General features: G+C 43.7%; 1 protein-coding gene across 3 annotated transcripts in view; it reads right to left on the minus strand.

Annotated features, from left to right (window-relative positions):
* Positions 1–25,248, minus strand: part of RALY (RALY heterogeneous nuclear ribonucleoprotein) — a 194,975-nt gene that overhangs the window by 82,017 nt on the left and 87,710 nt on the right. For all 3 annotated transcript variants that reach the window (XM_057312584.1, XM_057312585.1, XM_048222384.2), the window contains 3 exons: positions 21,272–21,413; positions 13,982–20,550; positions 4,503–4,625 (listed from right to left, as the gene is read on the minus strand). The gene's annotated coding sequence lies outside the window, so the exon portion shown is untranslated. The remainder of the gene's footprint in view (positions 1–4,502; positions 4,626–13,981; positions 20,551–21,271; positions 21,414–25,248) is intronic.

Here is a 25,248-nt window from a genome sequence, read left to right on the forward strand (position 1 = left end):
CAGCTCAGGTCATGATCCAGGGATTGAGCCCCGTGTGGGGCTCCTTGCTCAGTGGGGAGCCTGCTTCTCTCTCTCCCTCAGCCTGCTGCTCCCCTTGCTTGTGCTCTCTCTCTCTGTGTCAAATAAATAAATAAAATCTTTTTTAAAAATTAAAAAATAAATGAGATAGTAACACCCTGGAGTGCTTGGGTGGCTCAGCTGGTTGAGCGTCTGACTCTTGGTTTCAGTTCAGGTCATGATCTCAGGATCATGAGCTTGAGCCCCATATCGTGCTCTCCACTCAGGGCAGAGTCTGCTTGAGATTCTCTCTCTCCCTCTCCCTCTGCCCCTCCTCCTGCTCGCTCACTCACTCACCCAAAAATAAATAAATCTTTAGAAAATAAAATAGCAACACCCTACTTCTCTGTACCCTTTCCTGCTGGATTTTTCCACCTGCTGGATATTACCAACTGAAATATTATATGTTCGTTTGTTTGTTGTCTCTCTCCTGTCCCCACCTTCTTCTTTATTTTTTGTGATCTTCACAAAGACAGGATTTTGTCTGTTTTGCTCATTCCTCAGTCCCTAGAATGAGCATTTGTTGAATGAATGACTATGAATTAAACAGAAGTGTTAGGAATACTCTGTGTTGTCCAGAAAAATCCCTGAAGATTAGAGCATGAAGGGAGATGATCTGGGGTCTTGAGATCAAGCCACACATCGGGCTCCATGCTCAGGGTGCAGGGTGGAGTCTGCTTGGGATTCTCTTTCCCTCTGCCCCTCCCGCTTGTGTGCACATTCATTTTCCCTCTCTCTCTCTCTCAAATAAATCTTTTTAAAAAGTAAAAAAAAAAAAAAAATAGATTGATGATAGGAATTAGCTCACATAGTTATAGAGGCCAAGAAGTCCCATGATCTGCCATCTACAAGCTAGAGAGCCAGCAAGGCCAGTGGTATATAATTCAGTCCAAGTCCAAAAGCCCAAGAACCAGGAGCAGTCATGTCCAATGTCCTGGGCAAGAGATGATGGATGTCAGTTCAAGCAAAGAGCAAATTTGCCTTTTTATTCTATTCTGTCTTCAACAGATTGGATGACACCCACCTGCATTGGTGAGGGTGATCTTAGTGTACCGGTTCAAATGCTAATCTCTTCCAGAAACACCCTCACAGACACACCCAGAAATGTTTTACCACCTATCTGGGCATGCCTTAGCCCAGACAAGTTGACACGTAAAATTGACCATCGCAGCGACCACAAGGGAAAGCCAGCCAGAGAAATAAAGCCATCACATGGAGGAGGGCAGGACTAAGAAAATATTGTAGAAAAAAATGAGCCAGAGACCTGATAAAACCATACCTGAAGCTTGACCCACCTCTGGAACCAATATGTCTTTATGGTTTGAGTAGCTTTAGCTGGGGTTTTTGTAACTTGCAATGAAAACAAATTTCCTAACAGATGAGTAGGGTTCAACAGGTGGAGGTATAACACCTCACATTTTTATGGGGAGTTTGTTTACAGAATGCTGGAGGGTATTCCAGATAGGGGTAATAGCAAGTGTAAAGGCAGGAATGTAAGAGCTAGCACAAGGTATGAGCTTAGTTGAGAAAGATGAGATATAAAAGATAGGCTAGACTGGTATCTAGAGGAACTGGTTTCTACACTCAACTTGGTAGGTAGTGGGAATCACTGAAAAGCTTTGAGCAGAGGTTGCTTTAAAATGATAAAGTGTCAAGGTCGGAACTAACTTTAGAAGTAATCTGGTTCAACTTTGTGTTGTTTTGCCTTCATTTCACAGATGAAAAGCGTGACACCGCCAGTATCTCACAGATGGTAGGCAAAGGAATCAGAATTTGAACCCAGGACCAGCTGAGTCCCAAGGCATACATTCAACCTCTTCTTCTCCCTGCCCACTAATTCTGCCCTGTGAGCTCACCCTGAATGGCTGAATCTCTCTTCAAAGATTTGACCGTGAGGTTTGTACAGCTACCCGAGCTAGGATAAGGAAGATGGATGTGAAAGAGGGCAGAGCAGAAGGACCCAACAGGTGTCTTCATTGGAGGCAAGGAATGAAGGCAGATGAGGAAGGCAGGTGAATTAGGAGGGAGGGACAGATGAGGGAGAGGTGGTAAGGGAGAATCAGCAGGACATGGAGAAGGAGCAAATGGAAATGGAGGGATGTAAGAAGTCACTGAGGAATACACAGGCTTGTCATTAGAACAGAGGTTGAAAATCAGACGTCTCAGGGCAAGGCAGGTACCATAAATGAGCAAAGTGGGTCAGGTGTAAGATAATAAAGAGTAATAGGGTCTGTAGTAAGCTGGGAGTTCACGCTCCTTCTAAAGGAGGCAGCTACTACACATGTGGGATAGAGATGCCCAGTATTATTGCCGGTTGCCAGGTCTTAAAAGAAAAAAACAAAACAAAAACATTAAAAAAACCCTCTTAAGTCCAGATTTTTATATGAAATCATCTGATTTTTAAGGGCTGGGAACTAATTCAAATTAAAAGAGCACTGTTCTGGCCAAAAGACTCACATCTTAGGACTGAGTTTGGCCTGTGAACTGCTAGTTCGTGCCTGCTAATCAATTTTGATCCAAACATCCTTTCACTACTTACCAGCTGTGTGCTCTTGAGCAAATTACTTCACCTCTGCAGTCCCAGGTTCTTTTTTTTTTTTTTTTTTTAGAGAGATTTTTATTTATTTGAGACAGCGAGCATGCGTGGATAAGCGGGGGGTAGGCAGAGGAGACAGCCCAACGTGGGGCTCAATCCCAGGATCCCGGAATCATGACCTAAGCCAAAGGCAGACGCTTAACTGATTGAACCACCCTGGTGCCCTTGAAGTCCCAGGTTCTTATCTGCAAAATGGGGATAATTAATTCCCCACATTAGAGCATTGCTGTAAGGATTTTTAAAAATAAATATATGTAAGCCACTTAGCACAGTGCCTGACCTAGAGCAAGCAAACACTCAAAATAGTTTTATCATCAGTGTGAAGGTTATTCTTTTTCCTGTAACCCATGAAATCATGAACTAGAAAAACTAGAAAGGTCTTCAAAGACTTCTCATCCAGGGGTTTCAAACCAGTTAAGCTATAGAACCCTCTTTTAAGCCAGACCTTACATAGAAAGGCAGTGAATAAAACAGAAGGGGGAGGGAGGTGGTTTTGAGTAGGGGAAGGGAACCCAGAGTCTGGCCTACTAGGCCCTCCCACCCCCCCAGTCATAAACTCCCTCATTAAGCTGTAGTCCCTCCACAAAATTCCAGGGTGTTGCGGAACACAGTTTGAGAATCATCATTATGTTCCAGGTCCCATTTTACAAATATGGAAACTGAGGTTCAGAAAGGCATAGAGGGGCACGTGAGTGGCTCAGTTGGTTAAACGTCTGCCTTCAGCTCAGGACATGATCCCAGAGTCCTGGGTTCAAGCCCCACTTCGGGCTTCCTGCTCAGTGGGGAGTCTGCTTCTCCCTCTCCCTCTGCCTGCTGCTCTGCCTGCTTGTGCTCTCTCTCAAATAAATTAAAAATCTTAAAAAAAAAAAAAAGGCATAGAAATTTGCCTAAGGTTCAGTGACAGGAAGGGATTCCTGCCTTCCATGCTAATGCACTTTCCAGTGGGAATGGCGCTCCCTCCTTCCTGTCCACCAGGTTGAAAATAAACATTTTTTTGGTGCTTCCCTGATTGGGGTAAGGAGTAGCCCCCCAGCATTGACCCAAAGCCCCAGGATATAGCCAGGGTTCATGGTGGCCAACTAGTGAGGTGGGGAATGAACTCAGGCTTATAGAAGTAGAAAAGGAATTTATCTGGAGTGTACTAGGAGCTCAGCTGAGGTGCCGGGACCAGGGACACAGATGTTGCTAGCTCCTCCCCAGTCCTTGTCTTTCCTTCTCTCTGCATGTAAGCTTTTCTGCTAAAGGCTGGACACAGCTGCCACAGCTCTCAGCACTCACAACTCTCAGCTGCCCACCAGACAGCCTGAAGCTGTGTGCTTCCAGTCTTAATGACAGAATTTTAAGCAAGGACGTTGATTAGCCCAACGTGAGTAGGGGCTCATCCTGAGACCAATTATCCACTGCTGGTAACTGGTAACTGTGACTGGCCCAGCTTGAGCCAAGTGCCCACTCTGTAACCAATCATTCATTGTCTATAGGGATGTGGGATGGATAAAAAGATGGCAGCCCCCATTGGAACCACATGGTCAGAGAAGGGGAGGAGCATTTCTCTCCTCAGTGAAGCTTACCTCATCTCCCCTGCCATGCACACTTGCCACTAGCTAAGTTTAAATGAAAGGTTCCACTCTCCAAGTTTTGTTGCCCCTTATAACTATTAGAGAACACACATCCAGCTTACCTAGAGAATGGAGGCATGTCTTGTCAATCTTTGTATCCTTCCAGCACAGTCAAACAAGAAGCCCCCCTAAGCGCTGTCAGGTTGGATTGGACTAAACCGATCCTTGGTAGTGTTTAGTCCAACTCACCCATTTTACAGACAGAGAAATGAGACCTAGAGAGGGTAACTCACATATCATGAACGCTGAAAGCTGTCCATTAGAAGAGTTGCAGAACCAGGGCTGGAGACCTCTCATCTTGACTTTTAGTCCAGGGCAGATTAAACTCTGTATTTAATCCTTCCCAAGAGGGACATCTGAAAAGAATAGAAGACATATCTCATTTTGGATGCACCCATTGGCAAATCTTAGCCAGAAGCCCAAACCTCCCTAGCGTTCTGTAATTGATAACATCAGAGCCAGATAACAAATGAATAGGCCTCAGTTCCAACCCCAACACTGCCTCGTACTGGACAAGTTTCTCAGGCTCTCTAAGCCCCCAATTTTCTTCTCTGTAAAATGTGCATAAATTACATTTGCCTTGAAAGTTGGGAAGATTAGCAATAATGTGTATAGTGTCCCTGACACATAGAAGGTCCTCAAGAAATAGTAAGCTCTTCTAATGATTGTTGTTGATGATAAAGGGGATGAAGAAACGAGAGCTCTGACTTCTCGAAGGAAAGAGATTTGTTTCTGAGGCTCTTCTCTTGGAGAACATAAATCCATATCTTTCCCGAACAAAGGAATTCCCTTTGTTAGAAAGGAAGAGAAGGAGGGAAAGTGGGCAAGCTGTGACCGTCTGTACCTTCCCCTGAATTTTGTCCTGTCTTCTCCACCCCAAACTCTGCTCCATCCCACTGCAGTGCTGAGCTCAGGTCACATCCATGCTGTTGTGAGACCACCAGCTTTGAGCCATCCCAGCTGGGAGGGAGGAAGTGCATGTGGCAGAATCAGAAGGCCCCCCATGACAGCAGATAGCAGGACTGGAGCATATGGTCCCCAACCCTGCTACTGCTGGCTCAAGTTTATGGGGGAAGCTTTCATATAGGTTAATGGAAGGTTGTTTGTCTTTCATTCCTCCTGGCTCAGCCCTAGAGCCCTATCTCTCCTCTCTGCCTTACTACTAGGTCTCCAAATTTGTCAAACAGTAGACAGGCTGGCATCTTTAAAGTATGATCTTCATTAAGTAGGGAGCAAATCATTCCATACATTCCCTCCCAATGCCTCCTTCACCAGGGACTTTCAGCCTCCTAACAAGAGGGGGCACCTCCTCCCACTTTCCAGTGACCTTCTCCCCCCCCACACACACCCCCACCACTGCATACATGAGCCGCAACACCAAGATCAGATGCAGCAACATTAATTGAAATTGACATTAAGGGCTCACTTGCTCAAGCAGAAGCACATTAGAAGAAATATAAACGAGGAAGGTTGTATGTCCGTGGCATTTGTTCTAATGAGAAAAGCCATCGCTATAGTATCTTATTCAAAAGAGATTGAGTGCTCAGAAAATGACAGATACATGAGGCCTGCCACCCCCCTCCCCACCCCCAATATTCAGAAGAGTCATTCACACTTCCTGAGACTTTCCCATCAACCTTGTTTCAGTCCTTGCCTCCCAGGTGCATTTCTGTAAGAGTTGTCCACCACATTCCCCTTCATGTTCTCCACTACTTCTCCAAATCCACTTCTCCATATTCTTTTAAGAGTTCTTGATCAGATGTTCTTATTTGCGGTTGTACCTCAGGAACTCTAGCCCAGGTGACCCAAGAATTTAGCTTAGATCCAAGAAAAGGACACAGAGGCTTAAAAAAATCACAACTGGAACAGACAGGAAGATACCCAAGTACACAGATATCTACAAAAAGAACATAAAGTGTTCTTTAAATTGTGCTCTAAGTGGCACATTATCTTTTTATGGCTATTAATGGGTGGTTGTAGGTTATAGATACTATTTTTGCCTGCACAGTATCATTTCCCCTATTCTTGATATCAGCACCTGACTTTGCTATGAACTTCCACTCCCATTCTTGATCCAGGCCATAAACTATGGATACTAAAGTCAGACTGCCTGGGTTTGAATCCTGGCTCTGCCCTTTACTAGCTGTGTGAAACCTGGGAAAGTTCCTTAATGTCTCTGTGCCTCATATAAGAAATACAGAAAATAGGGGCACCTGGGTGGCTCAGTCGTTAAGCATCTGCCTTCGGCTCAGGGCGTGATCCCAGCATTCTGGGATTGAGCCCCACAACAGGCTCCTCCGCTGGAAGCCTGCTTCTTCCTCTCCCACTCCCCCTGCTTGTGTTCCCTCCCTCGCTGGCTGTCTCTCTCTCTCTGTCAAATAAATAAAATCTTAAAAAAAAAAAAAAAGAAGAAAAGAAAATAATATCTACTTCACAGAGTTCTTGGGAGGATTATATAAGTCAATTCACTTAAAATATTTAGAAGAGTACTTGATGCACAGTAAACACTCACTAAATGTCACCTCTTATTAATATTACTATTATTAGTTCAGAGTGGGCTAACCCCATTCCCCTGGCTCTGGTGATGGCACCTGACTCAGGCCTGAACAATCAGGACACTCTGTCCCCCTGCCTACTACGGAATCCTTCTCCACACATGGGCAGCCATATCGATTATTTGGATTGGTACCATGGGTTGAAACTTAATCTGGTTTCTGAAAGCCTAGTCTTGCCAGGCCAAAGCTGCAAAGCAAACGTAACATCAGATTCTAGGCCAATTTCGGTCCTAAGAGGGAAGTATATAGCACCATAAGCCTTTCTCAAGAAATAAGAAAGTTCTCAAATACATAACCTAACCCTACACCTAAAGGAGCTGGAGAAAGAACAGCAAATAAAGCCTAAACCCAGCAGGAGAAGAGAAATAATTAAGATTAGAGCAGAAATCAATGAAATAGAAGCCAAAAAGAACAGTAGAACAGATCAACGAAACTAGGAGCTGGCTCTTTGAAAGAATTAATAAGATTGATTAACCCCTGGCCAGACTTCTCAAAAAGAAAAGAAAAGGTACCCAAATAAATAAAATCATGAATGAAAGAGGAGAGATAACAACCAACACTGTAGAAATACAAACAATCATAAGAACATCTTATGAGCAACTATATGCTGACAAATTAGACAACCTGGAAGAAATGGGTGTATTCCTAGAGATGTATAAACTACCAAAACTGAACCAGGAAGAAATAGAAAACCTGAACAGACCCATAACCAGCAAGGAAATTGATGCAGTAATCAAAAATCTCCCAACAAACAAGGGCCCAGGGCCAGATGGCTTCCCAGGGGAATTCTACCAAACATTTAAAGAATTAATATCTCTTCTTCTAAAGCTGTTTCAAACAATTGAAATGGAAGGAAAACTTCCAAATTCTTTATGAGGCCAGCATTACCTTGATCCCAAAACTAGACAAAGACCCCACCAAAAAGGAGAATTACAGACCAATATCCCTGATGAATATGGATGCAAAAATTCTCACCAAAATACTAGCCAATAGGATCCAACAGTACATTAAAAGGATTATTCACCACAACGAAGTGGGATTTATTCCTGGGCTGCAAGGTTGGTTCAACATCCACAAATCAATCAGTGTGTGATACACTACATAAATAAAAGAAAGGACAAGAACCATATGATCCTCTCAATAGATGCAGAAAAAGCATTTGACAAAGTACAGCATCCTTTCTTGATTAAAACTCTTCACAGTGTAGGGATAAAGAGTACATACCCTACATACCTCAATATCATAAAAGCCATCTGTGAAAAACACACCGAATATCATTCTCAGTGGGGAAAAACTGAAAGCTTTTCCCCTAAGGTCAGGAACATGGCAGAGATGTCCATTATCACCACTGCCGTTCAACATAGTACTAGAAGTCCTAGCCTCAACAATCAGACAACGAAAAGAAATAAAAGCCATCCAAATCAGCAAAGAAGAAGTCAAACTCTCACTCTTTGCAGATGACATGATACTGTATGTGGAAAACCCAAAAGACCCACCCCAAAATTATCAGAACTCATACAGGAATTCAGTAAAGTGGCAGGATATAAAATCAATGCACAGAAATCAGTTAGATTTCTATACACCAATGAGACAGAAGAAAAAGAAATTAAGGAGTCGATCTTATTTACAATTGCACCCAAAACCATAAGATACCTAGGAATAAACCTAACCAAAGAGGCAAAGGATCTGTACTCAGAAAACTATAGAATACTCATGAAAGCAATTGAAGAAGACACAAAGAAATGGAAAAAAAAAACGTTTCATGCTCATGAACTGGAAGAACAGATATTGTTAAAATGTCTACATTACCTAGAGCAATCTATGCCTTTAATACAATCCCTATCAAAATACCATCAACTTTTTTCAAACTGGAACAAATAATCCTAAAATTTGTATGGAACCAGAAAAGACCCTGAATAGCCACAGGAATGTTGAAAAAGAAAACCAAAACTGGTGGCATCACAATTCCAGACTTCGAGCTCTATTACAAAGCTGTAATCATCAAGACAGCATGGTACTGGCAGAAAAACAGACATATAGGTCAATGGAACAGAATAGAGAACCCAGAAATGGACCTTCAACTCTACGGTCAACTAATCTTCAACAAAGCAGGAAAGAATATCCAATGGAAAAAAAAGTCTCTTCATGGGGCACCTGGGTGGCACAGCGGTTGAGCGTCTGCCTTCGGCTCAGGGCGTGATCCCGGCGTTATGGGATCGAGCCCCACATCAGGCTCCTCCGCTATGAGCCTGCCTCTTCCTCTCCCACCCCCCCTGCTTGTGTTACCTCTCTCGCTGGCTGTCTCTATCTCTGTCGAATAAATAAATAAAATCTTAAAAAAAAAAAAACAGTCTCTTCAACAAATGGTGTTGGGAAAATTGGACAGCCACATGCAGAAGAATGAAACTGGGCCATTTTCTTACACCATACACAAAAATGGACTTGAAATGGATGAAAGACCTAAATGTAAGACAGGAATCCATCAAAATCCTAGAACAGAACACAGGCAGCAACCTCTGTGACCTTGGCTGCAGCAACTTCTGGCTAGACACGTCTCCAAAGGCAAGGGAAACAAAGGCAAAAATGAACTATTGGGACTTCATCAAGATAAAAAGCTTTTGCACTGGGGCGCCTGGGTGGCACAGCGGTTAAGCGTCTGCCTTCGGCTCAGGGTGTGATCCCGGCGTTATGGGATCGAGCCCCACATCAGGCTCTTCTGCTATGAGCCTGCTTCTTCCTCTCCCACGCCCCTGCTTGTGTTCCCTCTCTCGCTGGCTGTCTCTATCTCTGTCGAATAAATAAATAAAATATTTAAAAAAAAAAAAAAGCTTTTGCACAGCAACGGAAACAGTCAACAAAACCAAGAGACAGCTGACAGAATGGGAGAAAATATTTGTAAATGACATATCAGATAAAGGGCTAGTATCCAAAATCTATAAAGAATTTATCAAACTCAATACCCAAAGAATAAATAATCCAGTCAAGAAATGGGCAGAAGACATGAACAGACATTTCTCCAAAGAAGACATCCAAATGGCCAACAGACACATGAAAAAATGCTCAGCATCACCTGTCATCAGGGAAACACAGATCAAAACCACAATGAGATACCACCTCGCACTAGTCAGAATGGCTAAAATCAACAAGTCAGGAAAGGACAGATGTTGGCGAGGATGTGGAGAAAGGGGAACCCTCCTACACTGTTGGTGGGAATGCAAGCTGATGCAGCCACTCTGGAAAACAGTATGGAGGTTCCTAAAAAAGTTGAAAACAGAGCTACCCAGGTAACACTGTCGGTGCCCCTCTCACTCCTGAGAGCTTTTTTTTTTTTTTTTTAAGATTTATTTATTTATTTGTTTGTTTATTTGACAGAGGCAGCCAGCGAGAGAGGGAACACAAGCAGGGGGAGTGGGAGAGGAAGAAGCAGGCTCCTAGAGAAGGAGCCTGATGTGGGGCTCGATCCCAGCACGCTGGGATCACGCCCTGAGCCAAAGGCAGACGCTTAATGACTACGCCACCCAGGCGCCCCCTGAGAGCTTTTTCTGTATCCTTGCTTATTAAACTTCCATCGCTTTGCTGACTCTCCTTTGTCCACAGGTTCATTCTTCGACTCCGTGAGACAAGAACCTGACTTTCCCGCATCATCAGCAGCTTTGTACTATCACTTTACTATTGCTCAATAAACCTTGCTTTGTTGCCCACCAAAGAGAAGGAAGGAAGGGAGGGAGGGAGGGAGGGGGAGAGAGAAAGAAAGAAAGAAAGAAAGAAAGAAAGAAAGAGAGAGAGAGAGAGAGAGAGAGAGAGAGAGAGAGAGAAAGAAAGAAAGAAAGAAAGAAAGAAAGAAAGAAAGAAAGAAAGAAAGAAAGAAAGAAGATAGAGCTACCCTACAACCCAACAACTGCACTATTGGGTATTTACCCCAAAGATACAAATGTAGTGATCTGAAGGGGCACCTGCACCCCAATGTTCATAGCAGCAGTGTCCACAGTAGCCAAACTATGGAAAGAGCCCAGATGTCCATCAACAGATGAATGGATAAAGAAGGTGTGGCATGCATACACACACACACACACACACACACACACACACAAAATGGAATATTACACAGCCAAAAAAATGAAATATTGACATTTGCAATGACGTGGATGGAACTGGAGGGTATTACACTAAGCAAAATTAGTCAATCAGAGAAAGACAATGATCATATGATCTCACTCATATGTGGAATTTAAGAAACAAGGCAGGGGATCATAGGGGAAGAAAGGAAAAATGAAATAAGAAGAAACCAAAGAGGGAGACAAACCATAAAAGACTCTTAATCTTAGGAAACAAACCAAGGGTTGCTGGAGCGGAGGGGGGTAAAGGGATGGGTAAGTGGGTGATGGACATTAGGGGGGGTATGTGTTGTAATAAGCACTGGGTATAAGACTGGTGAATCACAGACTTGTACCCCTGAAACAAATAATACATTACATGTTAATTAATTGAATTTAAATTTAAAAAACCCAAAAAACAGTCATGTTCTAAAACAATGTAAAAAGGCTGGCAATCTTCTTATATAACAATTTCAGTTTTGAAGTTTTTTTTTAAATAAAGATTTATTAAGAACAAAAAACAAAAAGATTCTAGGCCAATTTGTCAGGAGAGCGAATTCTGAGTGGGAAGATTCATGGACCATCAGATTTCATGCTGCAGGTAAAAGCATACTCCCCCTATTCTAGCCATTGGTCAGATACCATGAAATAATTATGCTAGACCATTACTTTGAGGGCCCGCAATGAACCACAATTCCCAATAGTCACTCTTACGTAGTCTTTTCTCACATTGACAGTGGGCTTGGCCACATGACAAACTTTAGCCAATGGGACATCAGTAAACACAATGCAAGCAGAGACTTAATAAATGCTTTCACACTGGCTTATCCTCTTGGAATGCTTGTTCTTTTACGCCCTGAACGACCATATAAGAATGACTAGAGAGACCAAATGAGGAGAGTCAGAATCCCAGCCATTAACCAACCTGTCTGCTGACTACAACCATCAGGGTGATCACCAGCAAAAACCACCCACCTGAGCCCAGCCTACACAGCACAATCATGAACAAATAAAATGGTTGTTTTAAACTCTTAAGTTTTGGGGTGCTTTTTTACATAGCAATGGACAATCACATCAGCAATAATGTTCAATAATTTTCCTAGCTACACAAAATTCTCAAAGCCTTCCCACACCTAAGAGAGTGGGGCTGTTAATAACCTCATTTTACAAATGGGAAAGCTGAGGCCCAAAAAAGGGAAATAACATCCCCAGCCAAGTAGAAAGCCAGCTGCCCCACTCTTACACTTCTTTTTTTTTTTTTTAAGATTTTATTTACTTATTTGTCAGAGAGAGAGAGAGCACAAGCAGGGGGAGTACAGGCAGAGGGAGAAGCAGGCTCCCCACTGAGCAAGGAGCCCGATGTGGGACTCGATCCCAGAACCCTGGGATCAGGACCTGAGCCGAAGGCAGATGCTTAACCAACTGAGCCGCCTAGGCGCACACACTCATACACTTCTGAGTCAGCTCCTTCCACTGCATTTCTCACTGCAATAACTTCTATTCAGATGAACAAATTTAGAAACAGCAGTAGAAGGAGGTGTCATAAAGAAGGAGCACTGGACTGGGAGTCACAGCAGCCCAGTCTGAAGTTGGCCATTGGTTGGCTGTATGAGCTTACACAACTCAAACCACTTCCCTCTCTAAGCCTGTCTTTCCAATGTTTCAGTGAAGGGGAAAAGCTCAGAAGCTCACAGGAACCAGGCAAATAACAGACAAGAGAAGCAGGCCAGGCGGTTGTGGTGGCAGGTGAGCACACATCCATCTAAGCGGGGTGTTACCAGCTCCAGCAGTGTTACCATGTGGAATCAGGGCCCAGTGTGGCCAGATTGCCTGATTTTTTTTCCCCTTGGAGAGAGAGGAAATACAGGTTATAATGTGAAGTTTCCCAATGATAAAATATTACAAAATTCATTTGAATTAAAAAAAAATACTGTGTGGGACAAAAAAAAGTATATCCATTTAGTTTTGGGGCTGCTGTTTTGAAACCTTTTGACCACATTATTTCAAAATGCCCTGCCAGGGGTGCCTGGGTGGCTCAGTCGGTTAAGTGTCTGCCTTCAGCGCAGGTCATGATCCTAGGGTCCTAGAATCAAGCCCCACATCAGGCTCCCTGCTCAGCAGAGAGTTTGCTTCTCCCTCTCCCGCTGCCCCTCTCCCCCACTCATGCTTGCTCTCTCTCTCAAATAAACAAATAAAATCTTTAAAAACAAACAAACCCAAAATGCCCTGCCAGGTCCTACCTCTGGCCTACACACACCTAACATTTCCATCTATCCCACTCGAGTCATAGAGCCTGAACAGCAAGAAAGCTTTGGGTGTGGCCACCATGTTTTTCCAGGGAGTCCAGCCCACCCACACTTCTGCTGTAGGGAAAGAGGTGTAAAGGCCTAGCCTCCAAAGCCTCCAAAGCCTAAAGGGGGTAGAACCTCAGTAGAGGGCTAGGAGTAAAAGGGAAATAACATCTCCTCAGTACTTACTGTGTGCCAGGCATTACAGTAGACTCTTGGCAGCATCACATAGCAGTGACGAGCTCACACCTTCTAGCCAAACAGACCTGGGTTTGAATCCTGACTTTGCCACTTGTGAATTATGTATCCTTGGGCTTGTCCCTTGCCTCTCCTGGCCTCTGTTTACTCATTTTTAAAAACCGGAATCTTAACACTTCCAGTCTCTCAAGGCTTTGGTGGGAATTAAATAGAAAAGTGTATACGTGGCTGATATTGTGAGCTGGCTACCCCAAATTGTTTACAGCCTCCCTTGCCATAAAGGCTGGCTTGATTACCTAGGTTCCCTGGCAGGTAGGGTTGCCCATACAACCTAGGTGACAGAGTTCTGGCTAGTGATATGTAAGTGAAAGTTGCTTGATGTTACTTATCTGAGAAGTATTTTTTAAATTCAAGTATGATTAACATACGGTGCTATATTAGTTTCAAGTGTACAATATAACGATTCAACAGTTCTGTACATTACTCAATGCTCATCATGGTAAGTGTACTTCCAGGAAAGTTGTGTTGGTTTTTTTTTGAGATAGACAACTGGCATTCTTCAGCCTTCTATACTTACCCTGTGTTCTGCCTAGAACACAGACGTGATGCACAGAGGCACGGCGGCCATCTAGAAATCTTGAGAACAAAGATTGACTTGATAAGAATGATGAAGCAGAAAAACAGAAAGAGCCTGGGTTCCTCCAGACTTCTTACGTGAGATAAATGAACCTGATATAGTCATGCCACTGTTACCTTTGATTTTTGCTTCTTGCCACCAAGCACATTTCTGACTCATACAGCATATCTGGTTCATTATAGTACTCAAATACTACCTTTGTTATTTTGCCTACGTTACTTTTCATAATCATAACCACCTATGCTGTATTATTTTTTTAAGATTTTATTTATTTATTTATTTGAGAGAGAGAGAGAGAGAGAGAGTGGGAGGGACAGAGAATCTAAAGCAGACTCCACCCTGGGCACAGAGCCCAACACAGGGCTCAATCTCACGACCCTGAGATCATGACCTGAGCCGAAAGCAACAGTCAGATGCTCAACCAACTAAGCCATCCAGTCACCCCTACGCTGTGAGTATTATTACCCTCAGTTTAAAAGGGAGAAAGTCAGACGTCTTCCCAGAGTGGGTCATAAAGTTTCAATGAAGTGGGTCACCAAAATAACACCGAACATTTATCAGCATCTGCTCTGTTCCTGGCACAGCTCTAAGTGTGTCACAAGTGTTGACTCCCTTACTCCTTACAGCATCCCTGGAGGAAAATGTTACTATCATTTCCACCTAACAGATGCGGAAACTAAGAGCAAAGAGATTAAGAGACTTGCCCAAGGTCATTCAGCTAGCAAATAGAAGATCCAGGATTTAAACTTACCAGTTTTAGGATAGTGTCTGGCATCTGGGGATGTGTGATGTGTGCGTGTGTGTGCGTGTGTGTTTGTATGTGTTTTAATTGGAAAAACAGAACGTAGCTGATAGAAGTTGTGACTTGTCTAAAGCCACACAGCTAGGAGGAGGTGGTAAATTTGAATCCAGGATTTGGACCCATGTCTGGCTGACTCCAGACCCACATCATTAAGGGAATCCCTGTGGGTGAAGAGGTGTGTGGCCTGTAATGTTGAAGAGTCACATATATTTGCATCATGATGAGGGGCTATGCAAAGAAAAAAGCCTAGAATCATCTTCAAGGCTGCTGCTCCACCCAGATGAAGAATCCAAGGCTCAGAGAGGGAACACAACTCGCCCAAGTTCATCCAACTAGAAAGGGGCAATGCTGGGCCTGGGATCCATGGAGCTCTACTCTATAACTATGGGGACATAGAGGCTGGAGGAGGGCTGTTCATTCCTGATCATAATGAGCTTTGAAGACAGAAATGTAGTGGCAGCAAGTGACAATCCAACCATTATTTATATTAATTAAGAGGGCATTAAATTGAAGGGACACGCGTAGCCCTTCAGTTACCAGCCAGTGCTCTGACAGCCTCACTGTTCTCTATAAGTCCAACTATGCTTGCGTGGGGTGCAGACAGCGGCCCCTCACACTGGCTCTCTACTAAAGAGCTTAATTGTCCGAGAGAAAATACCAGCAGTCCTGCCCAGCTCTGGGCAAAGCTGCAATAAACTAATTGAAATTAAATGGCTTGGATCTCAAAAGGCAAGGGGACACCGGTAGGGAAATACAGAGTATCAATTCACTCAACAAATATTTAATTAGCATTTTTATGCACCAGCCACAGTGCCATGAACTATGAATATGGCAAAGGCCAAAGCAGGTAAAGGCCCTGCCTTCATGGAGATTATATCTGTGGGAGGATTGAAATCTACCCTCTACAACTCATAGGCACACACACACACAAAAGTATAGGTTACTTTTTATAAGTGACTTAATTTTTTCTTGTGTCTTCCCTACCTATTTTTAAGAGAGAAAAATAGAAACATGATTATTAACAGTACCTTAGTCTTTGCCAGTTGAAAACAGTCTCATGTAGGTATTTAGTATCTTTTCAGTTAAAGGTTCATCTTTCTTTGACCCCTAGCCCCTCCTCAACTCAAGGTGGCATGTGGGTGTCAGCCAGTCCACACATGGATCCTTGTGCTATCCTCTGGGACAGTTATCTAAGAGGTTGGGAGAGTATGTGGATCCATATGTGGACTACCCCTCCTCCCCACTGATTCAGTGGGAGGGTGGGAAACCCCAGGATACCATGGCTTAGTGGAAGGAAGACCCATCTGTAGCCAAAAGCCAGAGCCCTCCCATATCTCCTCAGCACTCACCTCCATGCTCCAAGATGATTACTACAGCTATGCCCCAAAAGACTCAGCCACAGGAGCACGCTTGGCCCATGCACCAGACAATGCAGCATTACTGGTAATGATGCCCACATATATCCTTCAACCAATTACAGATAGGAAGTTGATGGCTACCCGAGCATCCTTACCCACCGTCTGGGATAACTCAGAAGGGTGTTCTTATCTCCCAGAGTTCCCCAGTGGGATTGGCCCCAGTTGCCCACAGTGGTAAATTACACGATCACACATAATTCATCAGCAGCCTTTCCTTTGCTGCCTTGCTCCCCACCCTACCAACAGTGCTTCTTGAGATCATCCCCCAAATTAACTACTTGGTCTCAAATTCTTGTCCCAAGGTCTACAATGAGCAAACCCTAAGGCACCATCCATTTAATAGCTTTTAAATGTCATATTTAAATTTATATTTAAGCCAATATAGCAGAAGCCCCTTTATCTCATGTTATCAAGACAGATATTTGATCAGTGCATCAAAAATATTAGTCCGAATGTAGATTAATTATAATATATGATACACATTCTCAAACATTTTCATTTGGTCTAAAATAAATAAATAAATAAATAAATAAATAAATGTAAAGTTAGATGCCAATCTTTTGACAGAAGACCAATCTTCAGAACATTCAACATTACTCACGAAGGCTTCAGGGTGAGTAGAGATATACCTGGAGAGAACGTGAGGAGGCAAAGGGATGGCAGAAGGGAATTAACTAGTGGCATGGCAGAGCCCGCTCTAGAACTCAAGGCTGTGAGTTCCAACCCTTGTGTTAAGGTCAAAATGCCCCCAAGCTTCAAGTAGTCACAATTACAGTGAAGCTGGCCAGGAACCAGCCCTCCCAGGGGCCCAGGGACAGTGGGCAACCATATTTCCCAGCACCACTGCCCCAAAGAGGTGGGCAACTGCTGTCCAGTCCAGTTTCACATCCTAGGACAACTATCCCGGTGGCATTTAACCTGCTCCACCCAGTGACCCACAGAGACCAAATAAAGAGGGCCTTCAAAGAGAGTGTGAGAGGGAACTGCCTCCCAGAATAGTGTGTCATTTTGTAACAGGGTCACAGGACATCCATCTGGGAAGTCTTCCAGATCACCCCACCCCCTGCCAGTGTATAGATGGGCCTCCTAAGGTGCAGATTAAGGAAAGGACTTGTTACCAACTTTATAGTTCTCATAAGGAGCACTATAGTTCATGCAAACTAAAGTGGTTTCACGGTTCCCCAGTGGCCATGCCAGTGCTCCCCACTGGAAATGAAGTCCTGGTGGTTGGTGTAGGCCATGAGCATGTGACTCAAAACAGGCCAGTTAGGGGACGGCTGGGTGGCACAGTCCACCATTGGTTTCTGCTGGGGTCGTGATCTCGGGGCCTTGAGATCAAGTCTGGTGTTGGGCCCCATGCTTAGGACAGAGTCTGTTTGAGATTCTCTCTCCCTCTCCCTCCGCCCCTCCCCCCTCTAAAGTAAATAAATAAATCTTTAAAAAAACAAAAGAGGGGGTCGCCTGGGTGGCACAGTTAGTTAAGTATCCGACTCTTGATTTTGACTCAGGTTGTGAGATTGAGCCCCGAGTTCTCTCTCCCTCTCCCTGCCCTTCCTGCTTGTGCGCTCTTTTTTTCTTTTCTTTTCTTTTTTTTTTTTTACGATTTTTATTTATTTATTTGAGAGAAAGAGGAAGCTGAGCACAAGCAGGGGAGGGGCAGGGAGAGAGAGAGAAGCAGATTCCCCGCTGAGCAGGGAGCCCAGTGCAGGGCTGGATCCCAGGACCCTGGGATCATGACCTGAGCTGAAGGCAGACACATAACCAACTGAGCCACCCAGGTGCCCCTTTCTCTTTCTAAAATAAATAAATATCTCTTTAAAAAAAACAAAAAGCAAACAGACAAACAAACAAAAAAAGAAAAAAAAAAAAAACCCAGGCCAATTAGAGACATCTCCTGGAATTTCTTACACCAGAGCGAAGGGAGACCTTCTCCATCCTCCAGGAGCTGCTGAAGCTGAAAGGCTGTTACAATTCTAGAGTTGCTAGAGGCCACATTCCCCTCCCTGGGGGGAAAGCCCATCTGTGATAAGCAAGAATGGCCCCAACAAGCGTAGAGCCACAGAGCAAAGTGGGAGAGAAGAGCCTGACAGCATTTGGATATCTGAATCCGCTCATCACTAGGATCAGGTCTACGCTGTGCTGTCCATGGTCTGGTTATGTGAGCCAATAAACCCTCTTTTGTGCTCAAACTAGTTAGAGTTGGGTTTCTACCACGTCCAACAAAGGATCTTTGACTAATACAGACATCCTTAGCAACGGAAAAGATGAGGAGCCTTCAAGTAGCCTCCCAGGCAACAGAGGTTCACAGTTAGGGGCTCGGACAACAGAGGAGGGGCCACATAGGGATGACTGCCAATAGCTAGTCTATAAGATTACAGGAAATATCTGCTGGGGAATACGCATAATTCTTTTCACACACAAGCACACACACACCAGGGATAAAGGGGGGAAAGAGCTTTAAGGAAAAGGTGTTGCCATAACAGAACACTCTGAGTCAGGTACTTATCTCACCCCCTTGGAAACCCTGAGCCTCGGATGTTCTAACTCCATCAGGCAGCAGAAAACTAGACACATTACCTACCGTTCTGACTCTTCTTCTCTCTCTGTTCTGAATCATTTCTAAATTAATGTATTACCTTTTATAACTTTAAATAGCCATAAAAACTAGAACAGATCCATTCTTTATGAAGAACTGCACAATGTGTATGTATCTCCTCTCCAACAGAAGGCCTCCTGTGCATGTGACAAAAGCTTGAACGGAAAGCACTGGGGTTATTTGTCAATTCCTTCAGGAGCAGCCCCCAGCCTGGTGGGCAGAGGAGGGAGCTTAGAAGCATAAACTTGGCACCAATATTTTATTTCTTTTTTATTATTGGGAAGAAATGTTGGTTAATTGAGAAAAGTGAATGTAAGTGTTTTTAAAGCCCTGTTCCGGAAGGTGGGGGAGGAATCCACTGTGTGAATGTTTATTGTCTGAGGGTTAACTGTATGTTGATACTTTGGGATTAAAGGGAAAATATGGGGAAGGCTTTGCAAAGGGGGCCTGAGGTCCTGTGTGAGTAAAAAACAACTAAGAGGAACCATGGGCTTTTGATAGATGATAGATTAGATTGTTGTCAGGAATATCTCCTTCCACCTCAGTAGGTGGAGTATACTTCCTCACCTCCTGACTTTGGGCCTGGCCATTAGACTTTCTGTGGCTAACCAGCTTAAAATATACTTGCGTAGGGGCGCCTGGGTGGTTCAGTCCGGTGTCTGCCTTCGGCTCAGGGCGTGGTCCCGGCATTCTGGGATCGAGCCCCACATCAGGCTCCTACGCTGGGAGCCTGCTTCTTCCTCTCACACTCCCCCTGCTTGTGTTCCCTCTCTCGCTGGCTGTCTCTCTGTCACATAAATAAATAAAATCTTAAAAAAAAAAAAAAATATATATATATATATACACTTGTGTAGTTGGGCATGCTCTCTTACAATTCAGAAGGAAGGAAATATGTTCTGGTTAGCCCCCTGGATTTAGGGGAAGGATGAGAGACACATGGGAGTACAGCCACCCAAGCCAACTTGTCAAGTAGGAAAGGGAGCCATTCAGCTGACCAGGAAACTCAAAACTAAAAACCAAATGTCATACGCCACTGAGTGTTTGAGGTTGATTGTTATGTGGCATTACTATAACAACAGCTAACTGATACAAGACATTGGTGTGATTTCTCTTGAACATGCAAACTGGAGAACCCAGGTAACATTTGGGTTATTTTACTAATAAAAGTTAAAATCCTAAAGTGGGCAAATATTTTACCTTTTATTATGATTTTATTATTACTGATCAGGAATCCAGGTGAACACTATAATATAATTACCCTCCCCCCGTCCCCCCCCCCCCAACCTGCTAACCTTATGCTATAGTGTCAGGAACTGGAAAAAAAATGGTGGAGTTTCAGCTCCGGGACGTCACAACACTTCCTAACCTATCTGATCTGGGTCATGCGGCTTGTAACTGGGCTATCCATGGGTGTGATTTGTTGGAAGAGGCAGTCCACCATGAGCCCTGAGCACTCATGAATGTTTTTACTGGATATGCCAAGAATGTAGGCCCTGATTACCCTTTATCCAGGTCATTTTCAGGGTTGTGTTTAAGACAAGCAACGTTGAAGGATGAAGTAACGTTTTCCCCTCCAGTAAAGAGCAGGTCTGTTATTGCTCACCGTAAAAGCGGTAAATTCTCCAAGCTCCGTGTTGTCCTATAAACAAAACTCACTGTGTGTGCAGGCCCATCTGTATCACCTCCTGGGGACCTAGGAGACAGGGGGAATCAGTAGAACCCTGACATTCTGGCTACACCCTGTCCCTGTCTCTGCCCCAGGAGCCTGTCTTCTGCCAGCACCCATGAAATAGCCTAGTTTCTCGGCTTGTGAGTAGGGGAAAAACTCAGTCCCTTCCCAGCTCCTGACATGGGTCACCTCCCATGAATGTTAACTGTCTCGTGCACTGCACAGGAATGAAGTCTGTGAACTCCTCTAGAGAGCAGCCCACCCCCCCACCCAGGGCAACGTGAAGCACCAACCTGGGAAAGGGAACTTCATAAATTCTGAAATGTAAAAGTTAGAAAGAACCCTTGTGATCAGAAGAAAAGCTCAGTGCAGTGATTCCTAGAAAGTGGGCTGTATCCCTAGTGGGTCACAAGATGATTTGAGATGATATATGGAAAAGCATGATTTCAAATTTTAGTGGCAATTATTTCTAATATGTGTTAGAAAAAAAGGTTTCCCTCTTTAAAGACATATTTAAGAAAAAGAATAGGCTAACTTAAAAATATATTTAAACAAGGGGCACCTGGGTGGCTCAGTCAGTTAAGTGCCTTCAGCTCAGGTCATGATCTCAGGGTCCTGGGATAGAGCCCAACATGGGGCTCCCTGCTCAGCGAGGAGTCTGCTTCTCCCACTCCCTCTGCCCCTCACTCCTGCTCTCTCTCTGTCAAATAAATATACAAATAAAATCTTTAAAAACTATATATACTTATGGGGCGCCTGGGTGGCTCAGTCGTTAAGTGTCTGCCTTCAGCTCAGGGCGTGATCCCGGCGTTGGGAGCCTGCTTCTCCTTCTCCCTCTCCCACTCCTCCTGCTTGTGTTCCCTCTCTCGCTGGCTGTCTCTCTCTCTCTGTCAAATAAATAAATAAAATCTTTTTTAAAAATTATATATATATATATATATATATATATATATATATATATATACACACACACACATACTTAAGGCTACAAGTGTGCATAAGTTAGATGTGATTAACTGGAACTAAGAAAAAAAAATCTTTATAATGACTTAAACCGTAAGAGCCAAATGTGATGAACTCACATAATGCAAAGTCTGGATGTTCCAGTTTTCTACTGCTATATAACAAAGCTTCCCACCTTGTGACATATGTTCACAGATTTTGAGGATCAGGAATCCAGACAGGGCACAGAGAGGAGGATTTCTCTCAGAGAGAGAGCCCAATGTTTAGGGCTTTATCAAGGAAGACTAACTGCTGGAGGCAACTCAACTGGCAGAAGCTGGCATGATCTGAAGACTCTTCCTCACATGTTTGGCACCTAGGCTGGCATGACTCAAAGGCTGAACTCAGCAGGGGCTATGAAACACAGAACCTACACATGACTCCTCTATGTGGCTTGGGCTTCCTCACAGCATGGCAGGCTCAGGGTAGTCAACTTCTCACACAGCGGCCCAGGGTGTCAAGAGCAAGTGTTCTAGGGAATAAGGCAGCAGCCACATGGTCTATTGTGATCCAGATTCTGAAATCACATTGAATCACTTCTGCTGTACTTTTTTTTTTTTTTTTAAGATTTCATTTATCTATTTGGGATGGGGGGAAGGGGCAGAGGGAGAGAATCCCAAGCAGACCCCGAGCCAAGCACAAAGCCTGACACGGGGCTCAATCCCATGACCCTGAGACCAAGACCTGAGCCGAAATCAAGAGTCAGACGTCCAACTGACTGAGCCACCCAGGCACCCCTCTGCTGTACTCTTAAAACAGTCACAAGCCCACCAGGCTCAAAAAGAAAGGACAAAGACAAAACCTCTTGATGGAGGGTATGTCAAAGAATTTATAGAGTTAGCAAACACTTAAATTCCAAAAGACCTGCAGCTGGTGACTTCAAATATATCATTTTTATTTTATTTTTTATTTTTGTATTTTGGAGTTTTGGGGTTTTTATTTTTTAAAGCATTTTCCATTTACCAGAGAGAGGGAGAGAACACAAGAAGGGGGAGCAGCAGAGAGAGCGGGAGAAGCAGGCTCCCAGCTGAACACAGAGCCCTATGCGGGGCTCAATCCTAGGACCCTGGGATCATGACCAGAGCCGAAGGCAGATGCTCAACCAACTGAGCCACCCAGACGCCCCTATTTTTTATTTTTCTTGAAGATTATTTATTTAGAGAGAGAGCACAAGCAGGGGGAGGGGCAGGGGGAGAGAGAGAATCTCAAGCAGACTCCATGCTGAGCATGGAGCCCAATGTGGGGCCAATTTCTTGACCCTGAGATCATAACCTGAGCCAGAATCAAGAGTTGGACGTTTAACCAACTGAGCCACCCAGGTGCCCCAGAGCTATTCCTTTTTTTTTTCTTTTAAGATTTTATTTATTTATTAGAGAGAGAGAGAGCACAAGCAGGGGGAGCAGTAGGCAGAGGGAGAAGCAGGCTCCCCGCTGAGCAAGGAGCCCAATGTGGGGCTCCATCCCAGGACCCCAGGATCATGACCTGAACCGAAGGCAGATGCTTAACCGACTGAACCACTCAGGTGTCCTGAGCTATTCCTTTTTTATAATGACAAAATCAATACCTGGTTGCTAAAAGAAGCCCAACATCATACACAAATAACATGGAAAATAAATATTCCTCATAGCCTCAACTTCTAGAAATAACTGCTGTTGACATACTCTTAGTGACTATTCCCCTAGATCTCTTTTTCTTCTTTTTTTTTTAAAGATTGTATTTATTTACTTGTCAGAGAGAGAGGTGGGGGAGCACACAAGCAGAGGAAGCAGCAGGCAGAGGGAGAAGCAGGCTCCCTGCTGAGCAAGGACCCCAGTGCCGGGCTCCATCCCAGGACCCTGGGATCGTGACCTGAGCCGAAGGCAGACACTTAACTAACTGAGCCACCCAGGTGCCCCTAGATCTCTTTTTCTATGCACCTACTAGTATATTTCAATACTTAAAAAAAATTAAAACAGACACATTTGGTACATTGTTTTATAATAGAAATGTGTTTTTTTGTTTTTGTTTTTGTTTTTTTTAAAGATTTTATTTATTTATTCGACAGAGATAGAGACAGCCAGCGAGAGAGGGAACACATGCAGGGGGAGTGGGAGAGGAAGAAGCAGGCTCATAGCAGAAGAGCCTGATGTGGGGCTAGATCCCAGATCGCCAGGATCACGCCCTGAGCCGAAGGCAGACGCTTAACCGCTGTGCCACCCAGGCGCCCCTATAATAGAAATGTTCTATTTAGCAATATACCTTGGCCATATAGTCACTGCACCAAAGGTTCTGGATCTTTCTGCTGAACTCTCCCTGTTTTGAGACCCTGGAAAGGTGGGGCAAGTTCCAGTGTGAAGACTTTAGGCAGAAGTCACCATACAAAAGCAAGAAAGCTAGCATTTCAACTCTTCCTCTCTTCCCCTCCCAGGCAAGTTAGATTTTTACTTAAATTGGCTCAGTCCAGGGGCACCTGGGTGACACAGCGGTTAAGTGGCTGCCTTCGGCTCAGGGCGTGATCCCGGCGTTGTGGGATCAAGCCCCGCATCAGGCTCCTCTGCTATGAGCCTGCTTCTTCCTCTCCCACTCCCCCTGCTTGTGTTCCCTCTCTTGCTGGCTGTCTCTATCTCTGTCAAATAAATAAATAAAATCTTTAAAAAAAAAATTGGCTCAGTCCAATGCGCACAAATTTTGGCTGGGTTTTGAGAGGCAGTTCTCTGAGCTGGCTATTTGAGGAGCAGCAGTTATGGTGAGGGAGAGGCAGAGAGGGACTTCACTTGGGAGGCTGCACAGTAAACTGTAAATGAACTTGGACTGAGACACCTGAGCTCCTTACCTTGACTCTGCATTTTGTGTGCTTTATTACGGTTAAACTTTTGAGATATCTCTTTCCTAGATGGATTACAAGGGTAGAGAACTAAGGTATCTTTTTTTTTAGGTCATCTTATTAGGCATAAATTTGGAAAAGAGGAAATAAACCTGTCATTATTTGGAGAAAAGGAGTATGTAACTGAAAACACCAAGATAATCAACTGAGAAAATGTTGCAAACAATAAAAGAATTCTGTAGAATAATATGGTAAAGAATTAATAAACATCATCAACTGCTTTCATATATGCAAACATCAACCAGGTAGAAGCCTTAATGGAAGAAAATATCCCATTTACAATAGCAACAAAAAGGTGCAAAAGGATTCAAATTGTAAAGAAATTTAATCATTTATTTACAAAACACCTAGGAATAAAGGTACAATAACTATATGCAGAACACTTTAAAATATTACCAAAGAACATCAAAGATTTGAACAAATAGGAAGACATGTACTTGGATAAAATGACTCAATAACCCAAAGATATCATTTGCACTATATTTATCCTAATGCCAATAGAAATACCAACAGTTATTTTTTAAAGTAAACAAGGTGATTCTAAATTCCATAAGAAAAATAAACAAGAATACCTGGGAAAACTCTGAAAAGAAGAATGAGGGAAACCAGTGCCATCAGACATTCAAAATTATTGCATAACCACAACAAAACAGGGCAGCCATGTCACATGAATAGACAGGGAATAACTACTTAGAAGAGAAAGTCCAGAATACACCCAAAATACAGGAATTAAGTATATGGTAATGGTGGCATCTCACACCAGAGGAGAAAAGAGAGACTATTTCAAGAGAGTTGATGGAAAACAAACAAATAAGAGAGTTGATCAGACAGCTGGGTAGCCCATATGGGGGGAAAAG

Source organism: Ursus arctos, unplaced genomic scaffold (assembly GCF_023065955.2).
Source record: "Ursus arctos isolate Adak ecotype North America unplaced genomic scaffold, UrsArc2.0 scaffold_16, whole genome shotgun sequence".
Classification (NCBI taxonomy): Eukaryota; Metazoa; Chordata; class Mammalia; order Carnivora; family Ursidae; genus Ursus; species Ursus arctos.